An 18,676-nucleotide genomic window follows, 5' to 3' on the forward strand; every position below is an offset into this window, starting at 1 on the left:
GCACCGGAAACGCCGCCCGTCCCGGCAGTGTTGAGGGCTCGCCCGCTCAGCCATTGATCACCTCCCGTGGTACCCGTGTGATTGAATCGCCGAGTCGTAGAACGGCTTGGGTTGCAAGGGACCTCGAAGATCACAGAATCACAGTATCAATCAGGTTGGAAAAGACCTCTGCGACCATCGAGTCCACTCTTGTCCTAGAGCCATCATGTCAACTAGACCTTGGCGCTAAGAGCTACATCCAGTCTCTCCTGAAATACCTTCACCATCTCCCTGGGCTTTGAAATAATTCCCTTTCATGTCCAACCTAAACTACTCCTGATGCAGCTTCAGATAGTGTCCTCTCAACCCAAACATATAATTCCAATGCCCAGGACACCTTCCAGAATGGATTGCTCAAGCCTTCTTCAACCTGGCCTTACTCCAGGGTTGGAGCACCAACAGCTACTCTGGGCAACCTATGCCAGTGTCTCATCACTGTCTCAGTGAAGAATTTCTTCCTAACATATAATCTAAACCTGCCCTCTTTAAGTTTAAATTCATTATGCCTTTTTACACTACCTGGCCATAATAACTCCCTCTCCCTCTTTTTCATAAGCCCCCTTTATGTACTGAAAGACCACAGTAAGGTTTCCTTGGAACCTTCTCCATGCTCGGTAGTCTCTGAGGGCTGTCAGCCTGTCTTCACAGGAGAGGTGCTATAGCCCTCTGATCATTTTTATGGCCCTCTTTTGGACTCACTCCAACAGATCTGTGTCTGTCTTGTGCTGAGAATCGCAGACCTGGATGCAGTACTCCGGGGGGATAGAGTAAGGGCAGAGGAGAGGGGGATAATCTCCTCCCTCAAGCTGCTGGCCGCACTTCTTTTGATGCAGACCAGGATACAATTGGCTCTCTGGGCTGCAAGTGCACACTGGTGCCTGATATCCAACTTTGCATCCTGAGAACCCTCAAGTCCTTCTCCTCAGGGCTGCTCTCAATGACTCCTCCTCCCAGTCTGTCCTCGCATTTGGAAGTGCCTCGATCCAGGCACAGCTCCTTGCACTTGCACTTGCTGAACTTCATAAGATTCTCATGGCCCCACTTCTCTGGTTTGTCCAGGTCCCCGTGTGTGGAGAGCTTTGTGGACAGTTGGCTAGCTGAGAAAGGTCACGTCGACATAATACCATTAGTTACGTTAGAAGGAGGCAAGTCTAGGATTCAGCAGTCAGTGTCCAACCACTGACAAGGACATTGTGCCCTTGGTGCAACAACAGGATAGAGGAGAGGATCTTTTGCCAAAAATATGAGGATAGTTTCAGCAGAATAACCACAAGAATGTAGAAGTAGTAACAAAATAACCATAAGAGTATAGAAGTAGGCGTAGTTGACTGATAAGTAATTAACCAATAATGAGCTCAGCTTTGCAATATGTATGAGCTTCATTAACACAAATCTAAATATATGTGAACTATCAATAAAGTTCGAGACGTGCTGGTCACTCATATTGAGTGCTGCTTTTCTTCCGCCGATCCAACACCCCTGGATGGCATCCCTTCCTTCTTTTGTGTCAGCTGCCCTGCTCAGCTTTGTGCCATCTGCAGATTTGCTGAGGGTGCCCTGGATGTCACTGCCCATGTCATTAATAAAGATACTGAAGAGCACCAGTCCGAAGAGAGAGCTCTGAGGAAAACTACTCATCACTGGCCTTCACCTGCACACAGAACCATTGACCACAGCTCTCTGGCCAATTCCTCATCCACTGAATAGCCCATCAATCAAATCCATGTCTCTCCAATTTGGAGATAAGAATGTCATGTGGGACTGTGTCAAAGACATTACAGAGGTCATCTCTTGGTCTTGCCTTGTCAACTTTTGCAGTCACCCCATCACAGAAGGTGACCAGTTTGATCAGGCACAATTTCCCTTTTCTGAAGCTGTGCTGACTGTCTCAGACCACCTCCTTGTTTTTCATGTGCGTTAACATTTTTCCATGAGGACCTGTCCCATGATCTTCCCAGGCACCGAGGTAAGGTTCACAAGTCTGTAATTACCCAGACCATCCTTCATCCCCTCATCAAAAATAGGTATGGTGTTTCCCCTTTTCCTGTCACTGGGGGCTTTGCCTGACTGCCCTGAGTTCTCAAATATCATGCAGGGAGCATGCACCAGGCAGGTTTTGTGGCAGCTAGGATGAAAAAGAGGTGGGGAAGTGGTTATGATGTCCAGCACCTCCTACCCTTCCCTTACTGCACGTTTCCATTGGAAAAGGGGTAGTAAATACCCTTTTCACCATCCACTAGAACAAACTAAAAATACTTTTAAATTTCCAGCACCTTCAGGTTTTGGCAAGGGTGCACACACAACCATTGCAGTGGCAATAGTTAACATAGCTTAAGCTAAGGGAGAAAGAACCAGTTAGAAAGCTTTGAGTGAAAGCATGCACTGTCCTCACATTACACAGGGGAAGGAGGTTTAGTTAATTAAAATACATGAAGCCTGTGTTATGAGTGATGAAATGTTGCCAGTTTGACAAACACCAAATTTGACCTACTTGCCTATTTGAAGAAAAACATCAGGATAAGAAGTTCCCTTTTCCCCTGAAAACCACTTTTCATATGAGTCAATAAAACAAACACTGTTGAAATGCCTTGCTTGGGCATAATTTACACCTGGGTTTTGGGGCCTGGATGTTAAACTTGAATGGAAATTTACACTCACAAATCATGGAGACAGAGGTGATTTTTTACTTGTCCAGTATAACAAAGAAGAACTTTCTACAGAAGACTTATAAAAATATTATTTAGCATTTACTTTAGTAACCAGTTTCATAAAAATACAGAGTGCTCTGGTTGAAATTATTCTGATAATGCCAGCAAATGTACAGTATGTGTATTCAAACTGAAACATGTCACTTAACTGGGCGTGGGGAGAACAGGTTGGTAAGGTCGTATGTTGTCAGCCTTCCAATTATGTTTTGAATACTGATTTGCAAGCCTCTGAATAAGGATATTATCTCTTACCTACCTCTACCATTCCCCAGCTTCCTTGATTCCAGCTTTCCTTACCAGCAGGCTTACCAGTTTTTAATAAGCACTTGTCTGCACTAGCACGCTACCCACCACTGACGCTGGATTGTGGCTGATGCAGGGCCAAATAAACAATCAGCCTCAGGCTAGAACAAAGACCCCTGGGCTCTAAGGCTGCCTTTGAAACAGTAGGATGAACTTTTGTCTTTGGTGCCTCAGCAAGGGAAACCATTCTGAACTCCATGCCAAAGGTGCAGATGCCAGCGCAGGTGGATGTTGCTAGTGCAGACAAACATGGAGCACACATTTTCCCCTGGCCTCCTGAAGTCTTCACGTGGACCACAGTGCCAGCTACTGTTACTGACAGGACTTGTGAATTATTCCTTGTTCAATCTCTTAACAGGTCATTAAGGTATTATCTTGTTTGTGTACTTGTTTGCTCTGGCTTCAGGGTAGTTTAGAGCAAGATTTTGATTACCACCTCCATTACATGGAAGAAAACGTCCTTGAAAGTCTGCAAAGGGCAAAACTCCCTCTTCTGCACTCACACCTTTTTACTAGCCTTTTGATCCTCCCCCAGCTCGGGACTACTAAATTTGCAGTGCCAAAATTCTCATTAGCTTCAAGTACTGGGAGGAAAAGCAACAGCTAGAAGTGACTGATACATTAAAAAGATAAGAGCACAAACCAATGTCAGAAAAGACTCCTGTCCTTGGCTTCTGACAAGGGGGTTAATAAGATCAGCATGACTACAGAAGTCAGACCTACCTTTCTGCTTTGTTTCCAGCCAAATATGTGAATCAACTGGACACCCGTTCTGCTCACAAGGGACTCTTTGCATGGAGTAATGCCTGGGTAGTGTTTAAGTAGCTCTACTCATTGTTCAAAATTCAGCCCCGTTGCTTTGGCAGACAGGGTCTGACCAGGACTTAGAGCATGCCCTGCACTCCCAAGACAGCAGAATAAAACAGTAAGTAGGATGGGTGGGCATTGGCATTCTCTTTTCCACCCTACCTCAGGTTAAATATGCTTGTTAATTAAATAATTGATATGCAGAAATCTCCCAAGTGCTCATTTACATTAACTACTAAGATAGTTTGAAGAAGGATGCAGCACTGCTTTCCAACAAGCTGTAAAAATCCTACACTTGTTAAACAGTGCAGCTGGAGTCCTACTGCAGGAAAAAACATAAGCCTGTCCCAAAGCACCAGAAAGGTTCTGCCAACACCTCCCCTGCCTTTAGAAGGTCCTCAAACCAAAGCTTTTCAAGACATTTTAATGCTGATTTTGCAACCACAGCTTGAGACTGAAGCAGTTTCCTGCTGGTCTGCCTTCCTCTGACTGAAAATATTATTAGAGCCAGTGCATCACAGTGGAGATATGTAGGATGAGAACAGAATTTTTCCTGAGCTAGTATGACTGACTGTCCTGACACACAAACACTTTTCTCCCTGTGCAATGTGTTTTCGTCCAGGAGGAATTCAGAGGGGTGTTAGCCCTCATCCCACTCTCTGTAAATTGTCAGTGATGCAATTTGCTTCTCTACTTACTTCTCTTCTCCTGAACAGCTGAACCTAATGAAGATGACTTTTACCCACAGGTTTCTTTCAGTCACGCAGGCTAAAAAATAAGGCCGCAGTAAGGCAGGAATTTATGCTGCCTAAGATAAATGTGCCTGTTTTGGCTCAGGAATAGAGGCTCATTTTTGTCTTCGCAATGGCTGCCCTTCAACTGTGGGACCTTGAAGAGCTAGCATGGATCTGTAGACCTTGGGTGTTTCAAAGTGAACATAACTATGGCCTGAGTATCCCATCATAAAACAAAAATATCCTAATCCCTTGGTTCAGGGTTGTTTGTCTTCTCTGCACAGAAGTGCCACAGGTCCATAATCCTGAAGGCTGGGCAGGTTTCCTAACAGATCCCATAACCTGATCAGCAGGACTGGACAAGTTCAGAAGGTCCCATGTGCCACTGCTTTGCAGAGAGGACTGAGCAATAAAGACCGCACTCATTGAACTGCCAGTACACTTGGTCTGCAATTAGCTTTGGGTAGGATTTGTAGCTAGCATGTTTCAAAGTGTGCTAAAGTGGTTCAGTGTGTCTTTACTTTTTAACTTACTGCCAAATGTACAGCACTGTGCTTCAGTTCCACGATGCCTGGAAAGCAGCAGAGGATCCAAGGACCAGCTACATACAACAGTCCACACAGAGGACTCTGCTCTTTCCCTCTGTATCTTGCAATCACTTGCCAAGTAGTGAAAGAATTCTAATGAAAAAGCTTTCCAAAAATACAATACATTCAAATCAAAATATCTCCCAGCTCTAAATTTAGAGACAGTCCTACCTCTAAAGATATTATTACTGTTTAGCAGAAAAACAATGTAAGGTTATTTTGAAAAGTATTTAGAATATAAACCATTTTCATGAAAAAAAATAATATAAGCAAATCAGTCACGGGCTCAGTTTCTGACACCATAAAGATGTGACACAATAAATAGTACAGTACACATGGAGCACATGGGGAGCTTCTCTCCTTTGCTTCAGACTTCAAATACCCCTGTCACAGAAGAAAAAGCTGGCAGCTCACCCCTGCCATGTCACATCCCATGTGCTTCTAGGTGCTTCAGGAAAAATGTTGGAGAGATGAGGACATGTCTAAGATGTGGAAACACATGTTCGTCATACAGGCTGACTAACCCAGCCAAGTAACTGGTTAAAAGATGTGAAGACAGGCAAATTGGATTTTAACTGCTCTTGACTGTTAGATTTCCATCTCAGACCCCTCTGAAGTATCTAACTTAATGCTGCTGCCTGACACTGAACTCCAAGTTATCTTTACATACTCTCTCAACCAGAGTCACTTCTTTGTGCAAATGCCCCTCACAATATACACATATTCTGGCATGCTTTTGAATACTCTGTAAAAGAAAGAAAATTGCTGTTAGAGGAGAATTCTCCTCATAGGGGCCCAAACCCCAAAGAAGCACTTTCCTGCACATAAGCAAAGCCTTATCTTCTTTCACATGAGGAGCAGAGCTCCAGTTCAGCTGAGTCAGGCAGCCCAGAGCCACCTGCCAGCCACCACAGCCACTAGCAAATGTTTCATTTCTCCTCTCTGGCTCCTCACTGTGATTTCAGTTTGAACCTCTGTATAGCTGTATCCCTTTTTGTCACCTGGACAAAAGGTGAAATGCTACCACAAGAGAATTTTACATTAGTCATTACATGGAACCAGGCAGAAGGCAGGGACAGAAATCAATGTCACCTGCAGGTTGCAGGTAGAGAGCATGCAGAACTTAAAATGCTCTTAAAATTATTTTTATATATTTCTCATGCTCATATGATATGGGGCTTGGAGCTTGTTTCCAGTAGTATCTATTTCTCTAAATGCTTTTTCTGGAGAATAGCTTTTAAAGCTGTTTCTTATAAACAACAAACTGTTGGTTTCTGCAAACCATGTGGAGTGTAGGAAAAGATGGTAAAACAAAGCAAACAAGTGAGGACCTTGATTAAAAAATCGAGCATGTTGTTAGCTTCCATCTGAAACTCCCACTGGTTTATATCAGCTTATTGATTGTATTCTGCTTATAGAAAAATGCTCACAAATGGTTTTACGGAACAGATGGCAAGCATTGGTATCATTTAACCCATCAGATATGATTGTTTTTTTACAACATCTAAAAATTCTCTGGAGTTAATACTACAAGAGAATCCTATGCATTTCAAAAGAAGAAAACATACACCTATGAAAGTAAACCAATTTGAATTGGAGTTTGGGTGAATAGCTGGGGTAGGAGTGAGTGTATTTTGACTACTGCAAAAGTAAACTTACAGGGAATAATTTGGGCAAGGGTGAGGAAGAGGCCCGAGACCATTTCTGGAATGATGTATCGTTTTGAGAGAGATGAGTGTCCTTGCTGTGGTTTGAACTGAGATTTCAGAGTCCTGAAAGAAGGTCATACAATCTCTTTCTGCACCAGTGCCTCTGATACAAAATGCAGTTAGTTGTTAATCTGTCTCTCAGGGGTATTTTGGAGTTCTCAGATGCTACTGTGACATTTGTGACAGGTGCCAGGGAGGCCCAGAATATCTCAGAGAGTATTGTAGTGAGCCTAAACAGATGTTGTGGATATATGGATTACACAAGGAGTGTCTTGTTGGAACTAAAAGTGCTACATGCATCTTTCTGTTCTAGGTACTATGTGCAAGTTGTATATATGGAGGGGGGTCACAGGAGAATAATGAGTACAGATCCTTAAAAGAGATAACAGGTTTTTGAAGTGACATTCCCCCGGGGAAAAGTGATATATAATGATTTGCCCTGTTTGAGAGGTCTGAGGGAGGTTGCCAGCTAAGTGGAAAAACAGCATGCTTGCCAAAAGGGGTCATGTGCCCAGGGTTCAAGAGCTGATGCACCATACTGCAGGGACCCTGTGTATTGAGAGTGAGTGTGCAAGTGTAAAGTATTCTTATTGTGTCCTGATTTTCTAATAGATCTTTGTTCAGTGAAAGCCAGATGCTTAGCAGTTAACTCAGAGAATGTTAATGCTTCCAGGCTTTATTGAAAAAGCTTTATTGATGGGGGGAAGTGGGAACAGGAAGACTGGAGTGCTGAAACCTCTAAGCAGCAATACCCTGATCCCAAGCAAATGCAGTTTAGCATGCAGAAGAGTCCTTTTGCTGGCATGATTTATGTCATCTGAGAAAGCAGTTTAATTATCCCAGCAGAATACCTCCAAGCTGCTGGATAACATCAATAAATTACAAAGAGGCTGTAATCTAAAACCCCGGTCTGAAGGTTCAAAAAATGCAAAAGGAAAATGTGGAGAGCAAAAGGTCTCAGAGCGGGGAGCTGGAGAAGCTCAAGCAGTGACTGCCACCATGGGAAGTCTGTGGCAGTCACACAACTGGTCTTGCTCCCCTTTTCTTCATGTACATCAAGTGTCTGTGATGATGGGACTTGGCAATGTCATTGTCTATGTATAAACAACAGCACTGTTTGTAATAAACATGCATATTTCACACTACTGTGCCAACTCTGCTGTCTATCGAGCCATATGCTCTTGCAGAGGGTGTCTGAATTAAGTCCAAACTGCTTAACTGTGGAATAAGGGACAGATGTAGCACTGTCCCATTACAGGGACATTCCACACACAAGGGGTTTCTGGCCTGAAACACTTTATGGTTTTCTTTGGTGTGTAAAATGGACAGAACAAAAATGAATTTTCCTTTACATGATTATGCTCAGGCAAAGAGAAGCAGAAAATCACCCAGGAAACTCCTCATTCACCTGCTCTCAAGGTTGTTCCAGAAGTTTTAGAAGAGGGAGTGGAGGAGAGGGAGGGGGAGAAGGATGTGCGCAAAGACCTGGCTGTGAAGGGAGCCTTTGAAGATATGCTGGAAAGCCATCAGGATGAGTCTGGAATAAGCAATATTTCTGTTTGCCACAATTACTTTTAAGTTTTAAATTTTATGTTTAAAAATAATTGTGGTAAACAGTAATCAAACAATAGTTTAAAATTGTGGCTGCTTCATTTTTTGAAAAAAACCCACTGTGCCTGAATCTTTGCTGGTCCCTGGTTTTCACACATATCAGCATCTCAGCAGTACAAGAATTTGGATTTGCTCTTTTTTTTTCTCTCTCTTTTTTTTTTTTTTTTTTTTTTTTTTTTTTTTTTTCTTTCTTTTTCTTTCCTACGAAATGCGCGTGCAAGTTTTCCTCAAAATACATGCCAGCTCTGAATCGGTGCCTGGGGAAGGCAGCTCTCTCTCCAGCGTTGCCCGCAGCCGGTGGCCAGCAGCAGCATCCCCCCGGGCAGGGCGCATCCCATCCCCGCGCTGGAGCGGGGCATTCCGCCGCGCACGGAGCAGGAGCGGCGCTGCAGACGCGGCAGATGCGCGCCCAGCTGTGCTGGGCTGGGCGACGCTTCGCGTGGAAATTATTTTTTAACGTTTTCACCTCGTAGCCTCGGAAGTATGTGGCAAATATTAGTCGAACCTCCAGAGTACATTAGCTGTGAGGACGGGTCATTCTTCCCCCGACATTCCCCTAACAAACCCGACAAACCACTGGCGAAGGCAGCGGTCTCTCCCCGCGGGCTCTGCCTGCCCGCCCCGCGCTGTCCCGCTCGCCGTCCCTACCTTGTCCCGCCGCAGCAGCTCCAGGATGTAGCTGAACCGGGTGCTCTCCGCGGCCGCCTCCATGGCCCCGCGCCCGCTCCAGGCGGGATCGCTCCAGGACCGCCCCTGCGCTCCCTTCGTGCCCGCCGCGCTGCCCGGTCCCGGTCCCGGTCCCGGGGCGCTCCGCGGAAGGGCCGCCCTGGTGCCGCAGATGCTCTGCCCGCCCACCCGCTCACGGGACTCGGGATGCTCCCGAGAACGCCTCATCCCGGAGCGTGGCGGCAGGGCTGGCAGGCACCGGGAGGGGCCCAGGAGCACCGCCTCTGCTCAGGTGCCGCGGCCGCGGGAGCTGTGTCAAAGCCGACAAAGTTGCACCTACTGGTGGTCTCGTCCAAACTGAGTGATGCTGCATCAGTCACTGGGCCTGTGGCATTGGGCTGGTGCCTGTGCATGCCCCACAGGGCAACACCCAAGGTGGGCATGCCTCCCTTCAAAGCACGGCTTGTACTGGATGTATGCTGAGGAACAGAATGATGCATTTGTACTCAGGGTACACCTGGCTTTCTTAACTTCTAAGCTTTTGTTTAAATGACAAATCGTCTCTCTACCTACTAATGTGGATAATTGCATACATGGTCTCTCTCATGTGTTTGCACTCTACTGGTGATGTGTTTGTGGGGTAACTCAAACAGGAAGAAATCTTCCTGTCAGCTCTTTTCTTCATCCCAGGCCTGATGAAGCTTTTAGGTATGAGATGGATACAACATGCCTGTATACAACTGTGGCAGAAAAACTGGTCCCAGCAACCCAAGTACCATCCTTTGCTCGATGAAGGCAACCATCAGTCCCACTGAAATGTTCACACCAGGCATGAGGATCAGCTATCAGGTGAGGCACTGCACAACCCCCCAGACACAGTGGGCAAGGGGACTCCACAGGACAGCTGGGAAATGGTGTTAGACATCACATTTCTGCTCCGTGCCTGTCCCCACTCCATGCCTTATATGCACCTTCCTTCTGGTGGAGGAACTGCAGTTCACTTCAGCCAGAAGTGGCTCATTTCTCCTGTTCTGGAGTCAAACTTCCCCAAGCACAAAGGTCCCAGCTGCCTGCAAGACCTGGGGGAGAAGCACAGGTGAATGGCCAGCCCACTGCTATCTCACCAGTCCTCTTCCAAGCTGAGAGGTGGAAGGTGACAAGCCTTTCTTACGCTGTAGCTATCAGGTATCCCATGGAGCACATCACCCCTGTGTGGTGAAAACACACCAAAGAGTATTTTATAACAGTATAATGTATCCCCTCAGAGGCTGCATTTCCTAAGATATTGATATAGTAGTAATGTTATCTCAAATTCTCTCTACAGGTTACTCACTGAAATAGTATATCCTTCCTTTCTCAGGAAACGGGACTCATGAATAGCTCGAGACTTTTCTGTTACTAGATATTGCACAATTATGTCTATCAAATTACTCATTATTCAAATAGCTCATTATTATGATATAGACAGGCTTTCAGTGCACTTCTTGCTTTTGTGCAAACAGCCCAGGAATAAACAATAGGCAGTGGCACTGGGGACAGTCAGATGTCATTGCCTACACAGCTGAGCAGTCCTCCATATATAATTGAATTCAGTGTGAGATATTTTGCTTCCTGGTTTGATTTCAGCTCACTGAATGGCAGTCATGTAGGAAGTTTTCACTACTCTAATTTCTTTGTCTCAGTGTGGGCTGCTGGTAGAGGGCAGGGCTGGCTGAGGCTGGGACAAGGGACTGCCTGAAGGAATACCTTGCTTCTCCCAAGCTGCTCCAGTCCAGCAGCCATCTGCAGCAAACCATGCTAGCCTCAGCAGCACTCCTGCCTCAAGGAAGGCTGTACCACAATATCAGTGTGAATCTCCAAACCATAACCAGCACCAAGAGCAAACATACCTTTGACCCTACAGCTCCTTAATGACAGGCTGTGTGAAAAGCCAGGGAATTTACAACCCTTTGTGCTCCACAGCACAAGCTGTTTACTCCCTGGAATGCTTTCTGTGGAAGTCGTGCCTGCACCTGAACCTCAGTGCAGCTTTGTCATGTCTCACTCAAGCAACCCCCAACAGCCACCAGCCAAAGTATGTGAGACAAGAGCCTCCTCCTGTGCATGCACCATGGATCTGCTCCAAATCAGAGCTCTGTCTTGTGTTCTTCAGCCACCAACCACACCAGTACTGTGAACTACGTGCTCTGAATTTCTGGCTGCTGTCTCATGACTTTTTTTCTTCGACAGTTGGATTTGGGTTGTGTGGTTTTTTCTCTATTTTTGCCAAATCTTGTAGTTTATGGCCAGCCTGGGCTGCAATTCAAGGACTTAGGACAAAAAAAAGGACAATTCCTTGTTCCCCTTCCTTCACCTGCTCATGTCCCACTTCCATAAATTGATAAATGTAAATGTAAATGTAAAGAGATGTAAATGTAGCTCAAGTCATGAAATCAGCCAGGGTAAAAAGGATACAGGAGAAGATGGAAGAAGCTGATGGTTCTTTCATGATCTCTTCCTGGAGTGGTTTTGTTTCAGGATTAGCTCTGTTAGCACTCCAGGTTCAGATGGCTGCCAGTGATAGTTAAGCATGAGGAAGCCACAAACCACTTTTGCATTGATTTCACAGCTTCAGCAATGGCATCCTCCCAAGCAGCTCTGGCCAGGATGATCCTGGCCCCTGCATCACAGGGCACTCTGCCATCAGGCCTGCAGAAAAGTGTTTTTTCTGCAAGTCCAGCAAGCCTGAGCAGAGCCCTGTGGACAGTTCAGCGTCATTTACACAAGCTCTCTCCATATATCAAGACTAGCTAGGAATTTGGGACTATCTTCTGCAGAAGATAACGATTCCTGTAGCCATTCTGAGGGCTCCTGTTTACTTCTCCTTGGATAGCAGACAGTTTGTTCCAGCCTTTGCCTTGAGTGTCAGAAGGCTGACAGGGGAATGCACACTTGGAAGGCTGTAGACAGATGGGGAAGCTTCAAATTGCAGCTGGTGGCCCAGGGGCTTTCACCCCTCTTGGAAGCTGATGGCTGTGTTTTACACAACCTTTACTGAGGTGGGCTGTATATTGAAAATAGCTGGGAGTTCCTCGCCTGTTCCACATAAATACAAGATATGAAATTGCTTTTCATCCTTTTCCTTCTTTTGTTTTGTGTTCTACATTAGTTCCTTTCTAAGGAACCAGGATCAAATCAAACCTTCTGTTGTCATGAAATTATTTAAGAGTATGTCATATTATGTTAAAGTGAAACATACAGGATCATATTTGTTTTCTGTTACTTAAACTTGAAGCAGGTCTCCAAAAAGTAATAAGGATACCAGTCAGATTACCAAATTATATAAACTATTTGGTATAATTTTATATCAGTGGAAAAACTGGTCCTGAATTTTAATCCTGAAATGCCATGCAACACAAGGTTCTGTTGTGGCATGTTGGTACACAAATTAAAACACAAAGGAAATTTGTGTTTCCTGACCTGTGAATTATGTTGATTCTCCCAGGACGATGATGACAGCTCTAGATTTTCTCTTTGATCTCCTTCTCTGTCTTAGTTGACTACTAAACTAAATCTGAACGGTAAAGCTTACTCAGATGTTTTTGTCTTTCTGTTCCCCTAGGACTGTGAGGTGTTTTCCCATTTCCATGGCACAGGGAATCCAGTCAAGCACACACCCTCAGCAGCTGTCTAGCACCATGGTGAGGTTGGTCTTCTCCCACTGTGCTCCTGTAAATACACTTGAATTTGTTGGCCATCATCACCTGAGGAAATCCGCTTAAAGGGTGTTTGAAACTAGTTGCAGGTGGTATGGTTAAGGGCTAGCTAAATAATTCAGTATTAAGGAGAGAAAGAGCAGTTCAATTTTATAGGATGCAGGGATCTGTGTAGATGTACTTTCATCCCAGACAACTCCTATGTCACTGAACAATGGAGATGCAAGAAAGGTGATATTAAAGAGAGTGGAAAACTGTGCTAGTGTCCGGCATGAAATGCTTCACTGTTGAATTGTACATGCGAGCAAACATTTGTAATCATGGAAGAAACACCTCTGAAATGAGAGTGTGCATGTCTCTGGTAAAGACTGTGACCTGCTTTTATTCTCCAAGGCCTGCATCCTGCTTGAGTAATATGAAAGAGAATCCATGTGAATAGTTTATGAATTTTATATAAACTCCTTCCTTCTGTGGGGAGTGATGTAGATGTGAACTGTCACTGACAGAAGAAAATTGCCATGAACAGATGAGACCTTATGATGGCTGGAAAGGTGTTGCGAGCAGGACAAATGAGGCCAAACTATTTCAAAGAGCAGAGTACTTGCATGCAGACCTAAACCTCTCCCTGCAATAAACCCCATCTCTAGTGTTTCTAGGCACCACAGGGGAATTTTTTTCTGCCATTTTTTCCCACCTGTGCTGCTCTCAGGTAAACAGAGAAGCAAAGTTTCCAAAGTCTCTTGACAAGCAGTCAGAAAACTGTCCGTTTCTGCATCTCTTCCACATTTTAACTGATGTTGTTTTCAAGGTGGCCAACTCCTGCACCTTCACCCTAACAACCATGTTAATGAACTCTACTCAGGATCCAGATTTAGCCTGGGATCCCCAGATCTCTCGCATGATGCAGCTGCCAAAACACATCTTCACTTTCTGCTGGAGAGTTTGATTTTTACCCTTTCAATGTCTCTAAACTTCCTTAGTAATCTTGTTTTTATCCCTGATCATCACAGACCGAAACAGGGTTTTATTTATTTTCATGTACTTTAATAGAAAACAGCAAAAACATGAAGGTCACTAAACACATAGGACTGAATATGGCAAATAAACAACATGAGATACTGAAGCAGTGGCTAACACAACATACTTGTTGCCAATGGCCAGAAGAAAGATTCTCACCCTTTGCCTGTACCTCTCGTTTCTCTTACTTCTGGCTGTAAGTCCTTGGCAAATGTAATAAAATTTAAAAGTGAATTCCAAATCTATGATCTATTGGAGCCAAATAATTTGTTCTACTATGCTCAAACCTTTTTGACACTGGAGATACCTATCCCTAGGCTTTTTTTCTTGCTCCCTTTAAAGACCTCTGTTCAAGTTCCATTAATATATTCATTCAGTATTTTTGAGACACAAGCACACAAAATAAAGTACAGAGAGAAAACTGCATCTGCACTGTTTGAAAAATTATCTTTATGTATGATTTCCTCCTAGCCTGTCCCATGGGACACTAGAAGAGTATCACATGCCCCTGGGAACAAGCTCATTTAAAAAATATGGGTTAAGTATGTAGACCACTATTAATATTTAATGCATTGAGTATGTTATTAGATATTTATGAGGAATAAAGTACATAATTATGCATACCATGAATATATCATATAATTGCCATTTTTTGTTGCAACTACTGTTAATCAAATTTGACAATACAAAGAGAATTTGGGCTATCTAGAGTTTTAACAAATATTAATTGAGCAAAACACAGCAAGCTTGAGTCTATTAATTTACTGACTCTATTCAGTTACTTAAAACAATGTGTCTAATGAAGAAATCAGAGACATGCAAATCAGAGAAAGATAAGGGAAAGATGATCACTGCTGAGATCTGCATGCAAATGTTGTCATGTATGTTTTAGTAATTTTATGTGTTTTGCAAAAGGGGCAGGTCTGTAATTGTGAAGGCTCGGAAGAATGAAGCATAGACATGAAAGCTTTTTAGACTCAGCTGGCCTTCAGAGACTATTACACTCTTCTACAAGGCCTGTCCAATTCATGCCTTCAAGGTTTAAGTGTGTCAGCTGGGCTCCTATACTTTTCTTTCAGCTTAACTATACGAGGATTAGGTTTGAATTAACTTTCCTTTTTCAAAGTGGCATGCTGTGCTCCTACAGTGAAATTCATCGCCTGCATTTACCCATGGGTTAATAAAGTCTTTAATCCCCTCTAAAGGTGGCTTAAGCTCCCTGCAGACTGGCTGTGCACAGAGCAAGGCGGGTGCAGACCCTGCTGTGCCCGAGGGCTGACCCTCCTGTGTCACACAGCACCAGAGCGAGCCTGCCCCTTTACCTGTGTGCCCGCTGGGCATCTGAGGCTCTCCAGGACCCCCACTACTCCGCTACACCCCCAATGACTCCATTTAACACCAGTATCCAGCTGGGATCAGCATTTAGGCGCGCTGCTGGAGTAGCTGCCTGCAGGAGCAGTGACTCTGCTGCCTTTGGGCAGGCAGCACTGCACTGCTGAGAGCTCCTGAGCCTCCTTCCCCCTCCAAGGCTGACAAAGGCACTGGTGACCTGTCAAAGAACAAGTGACTCAGACAAAGTTGGCTTATGTATATAAAGGGATGTGCATCGCAGAGCAAAAGGTCAGAAATGTCACCTGGGGGACTTTGTCTGAAGTCACTGCAAAGAGAATTGCTCCTTTTAGTGCTAATAAAAAGCCAAGAGTGGAGTACAGTGACACTCCGACTCCCTGGTCCCGTTGTGTGGAGTGTAGGGCATAACTTTGTTCCTGGCCAGCAGTATTTGGGGTCCAAACCCCCAAATCATGGCTCTGCTGGGTTCCCCATGTGAGCTGCTCTGCAGGGCAAGCAAAGCATCCTGAGGTGCAGAGCCAGGCAGAGGGTACAGAAGCAGAGAGCCATGGCTCCAGGTGCTGTCCCACTGATACCACTGAGCAAAGTGAGCTGTTGTCAACCTTGCTGTGTGGCTTTGGTCGCCTTCATCTCATGGGTCACAGGCAGCAGCACAGACTCCCATGATGAGTCCCTGCCATGGGCCCACAAGCACTTACACACTCTTCTGGAGTTGCTAGGAAATGAAATCTCCCTGGATTCCCATGAAAATTTCTTTTCCTTCCTTTGACTTCTACAGACTGCTTGACAAGTACAGCAGTCCTCATCAGGCCTCCCTGATGCAGCAGCCTAACTGGGCAGAACAGACTTCCCTCCAGTTCAGTTACAGCACACTAAATCCACAGAGGCACACTCACTTTGCCCTGCTGTGGAGAGGAAAGTCAAATGCACGTTAGTGTGCCAAGGGTGACCCCTCTCAGTCCCCTCCCCAAATAACTTGTCGGGCAAGGATTTCAAAGACGTTAAAGATAGACAAACTCATACTAGTTTGGAATATTATATTATTTATTACAATTTTACTGCATTTATGTTGAACTGCATTTATGTTACACATAGGTGTGTAAAATATTGGCAAAATTGAACCTTTTAGCCTGGTTTAATTTTTTTTACCATTAGTTTAAAGCAAACAAGAAAAATCTGTTCCTGAGTGACAGCAGTAGATGAACAGAAGTGTTTACGCTAGAGCTGTCTCAAGACAAGGCACACCTAAAGTGCCTGAATCTTCATTTTCCAGTGTTTCCAGAGCACAAAACTTTACTGAAGTGACTGAGATCGGGGCATTTACATGTTTAAAAAAAAAAAAAAGTCTTTCTTTATGTTTCTGTTGACCCCAAATCCAGCTAGCATCAAAAAGCACCAGAAAGCTCAATTTGTTCAGACAGGACAAGCAGCCTGTGGGTAGCTGGAGAAGGCTGGGCAGCTAGTAAGGGGATGGGAGGGGGGTCCAGTCCAGACTGGCTATCATATCAACAGCTGCTGTAGAATTTAATTTCCTTTTATAGAAGGGAAACTGTGGGAACTGTTGCTCTCCAAAGTCAGTGGAGCCTTTGGTTTAAGAAACTGCCCTCCCTGGGGAACAGACGCTGCGTAACATCTCAGATGCCTGTGTGTTTGCTCAGGTTTCTGCTGCAGCCAAAACCAGCGCGCTTGTGTTTTTTGCTTTATGCAGGGACCTGTGATGCCTGCCTTCTCTGTGGCTTCTGGACCATGACTTGGAGTCACAGGACCTGAGAAAGCCTTCAACAGTCCTGAGAGGTTACAGGTAGAGGCCAAGGGAAATGCAGTGTTAGGACCATCCAGGGGCAGAAGGAGAAACATGCCAGGAGCATTCCTGCTGCTCTGTACAGGGCCCATGGGGCACAGCCCAGGCTGGGATGCCTGGCCAGGTCTGTGCTGGTGGCCACTGAGCTCTGAAGTTGTCACAAGACTGGGGAACAGCTTTCCCACTGATAGCTGCCATTCCCAGCTCGTGCTCAGAGCTGGCAACACCCCTCAGCAGGGAGAAGTGTGCATCCTGGGAAGAGTAAACATGTGCTTCTGCTGTTCCCTCATTCCTGTGTTTAATAAAAACTAGGATAAACAAGGGCTGGCAGAAGAGAAGGGGACAGGACTTGTCTTAAGGCCAGGGAAGCTCACCTTGTTAGAGCAGTTAGCACCTTTTCTTCAGATGCCCACCATCGCAGTCCTCACTTGTACCAGCAGCTCCTCACTCTGTAGAATTAAGTTGTTGGAGGCTGGAGTTTCTTTACAGTGAAAACAGATGTCAAGGCATGGAGCCATCAGAAAAAATTGGTGGTAGTAGCAGTTTGCATGGTGTGCACAGGAAGCTATCTATAGCAACTGGCAAGTCACAGAGGGCATGTTATCACTGCCCTGCAGGACTCATTCTGGCCACATACAGGGAGTTATATATAGAGCTGTATACAAAAATATAGAAGAGCCCCATGCCTGTGTTGGAAAGCCTCATCAGGACTTCTCTTGAGCAGGACTCCTGTCCTTGACCTCACCAGAGAACTGCATATTTCAGAGGATATTTTGGAAAGATGCTGGACAGCAAGTACCTCCTGAGGACAGCTAATCTGTAAAACACAAGTGTACAGACCTGAGTGCATGTATGCCCAATCTAACTAAGATTTCTGATTTCCTTCTGAAGTATTTTTGTGCTCTTTGTAGAAACCTTCCCCATGTCCCGCCTTCCCATCTATGTACCTCACAGATTGGCTCCACAATAAACTGTCCCACCAGAGCAAAGCTGTCTTTGGTTTAAGAATCCACAGGTTTGGGGTTCAGGGGTGGTAAAAAAAAAATTAAAGTGGAATCTAAATAACTGTAAGAAATAGTCCACCAAAGTGCCCCAAGGCAGGATAAACTGTTCCTATACCATGCCCAACAGTTCTTAGTCTAACCTGCTGTGAAAGAGGACCCCTGATAAATACTCCCTAGGCAACAGGTTTACACAGATGATCCCTTTCCCCATTGTATTCAAAGAAGGTTTTAATGATAAAATAAGCAGAATGGATGTTGAGACAAAGATGAAAATTCAGTTTGGTCAAGTGAGATTATTTTAGTAAGGCTTGGCTGTAATTTAAAGAAGGTTGTTACACAAAGATTTCTGGACAGCACAACAGCAAATAAATATAGCTCTGTGCTTAGGGAAACCTTTAAATTAAACAAAAACAGCATGCAATTTCAACAGCACTCTTGCATATTTAGCTTTCCAGGCAGCATAAGCACCTGTCCCACAAGCACTCACGAAGAGCGATAAACGACAGAAAATCTTGACTCATTTTCACTTCAAATTTTTCTTCTGCAGATTTCATGTAAAAGGATAAGGTGGGATTCTCCCTCCCAGGGTGAGGCAGAGCCTTTGTCTTATGTCTGGAGCAAAGGGAACACAGGGAGAGTTCTGGA

The sequence above is a fragment of the Agelaius phoeniceus genome, chromosome Z (assembly GCF_051311805.1).
Source record: "Agelaius phoeniceus isolate bAgePho1 chromosome Z, bAgePho1.hap1, whole genome shotgun sequence".
Taxonomy (NCBI): domain Eukaryota; kingdom Metazoa; phylum Chordata; class Aves; order Passeriformes; family Icteridae; genus Agelaius; species Agelaius phoeniceus.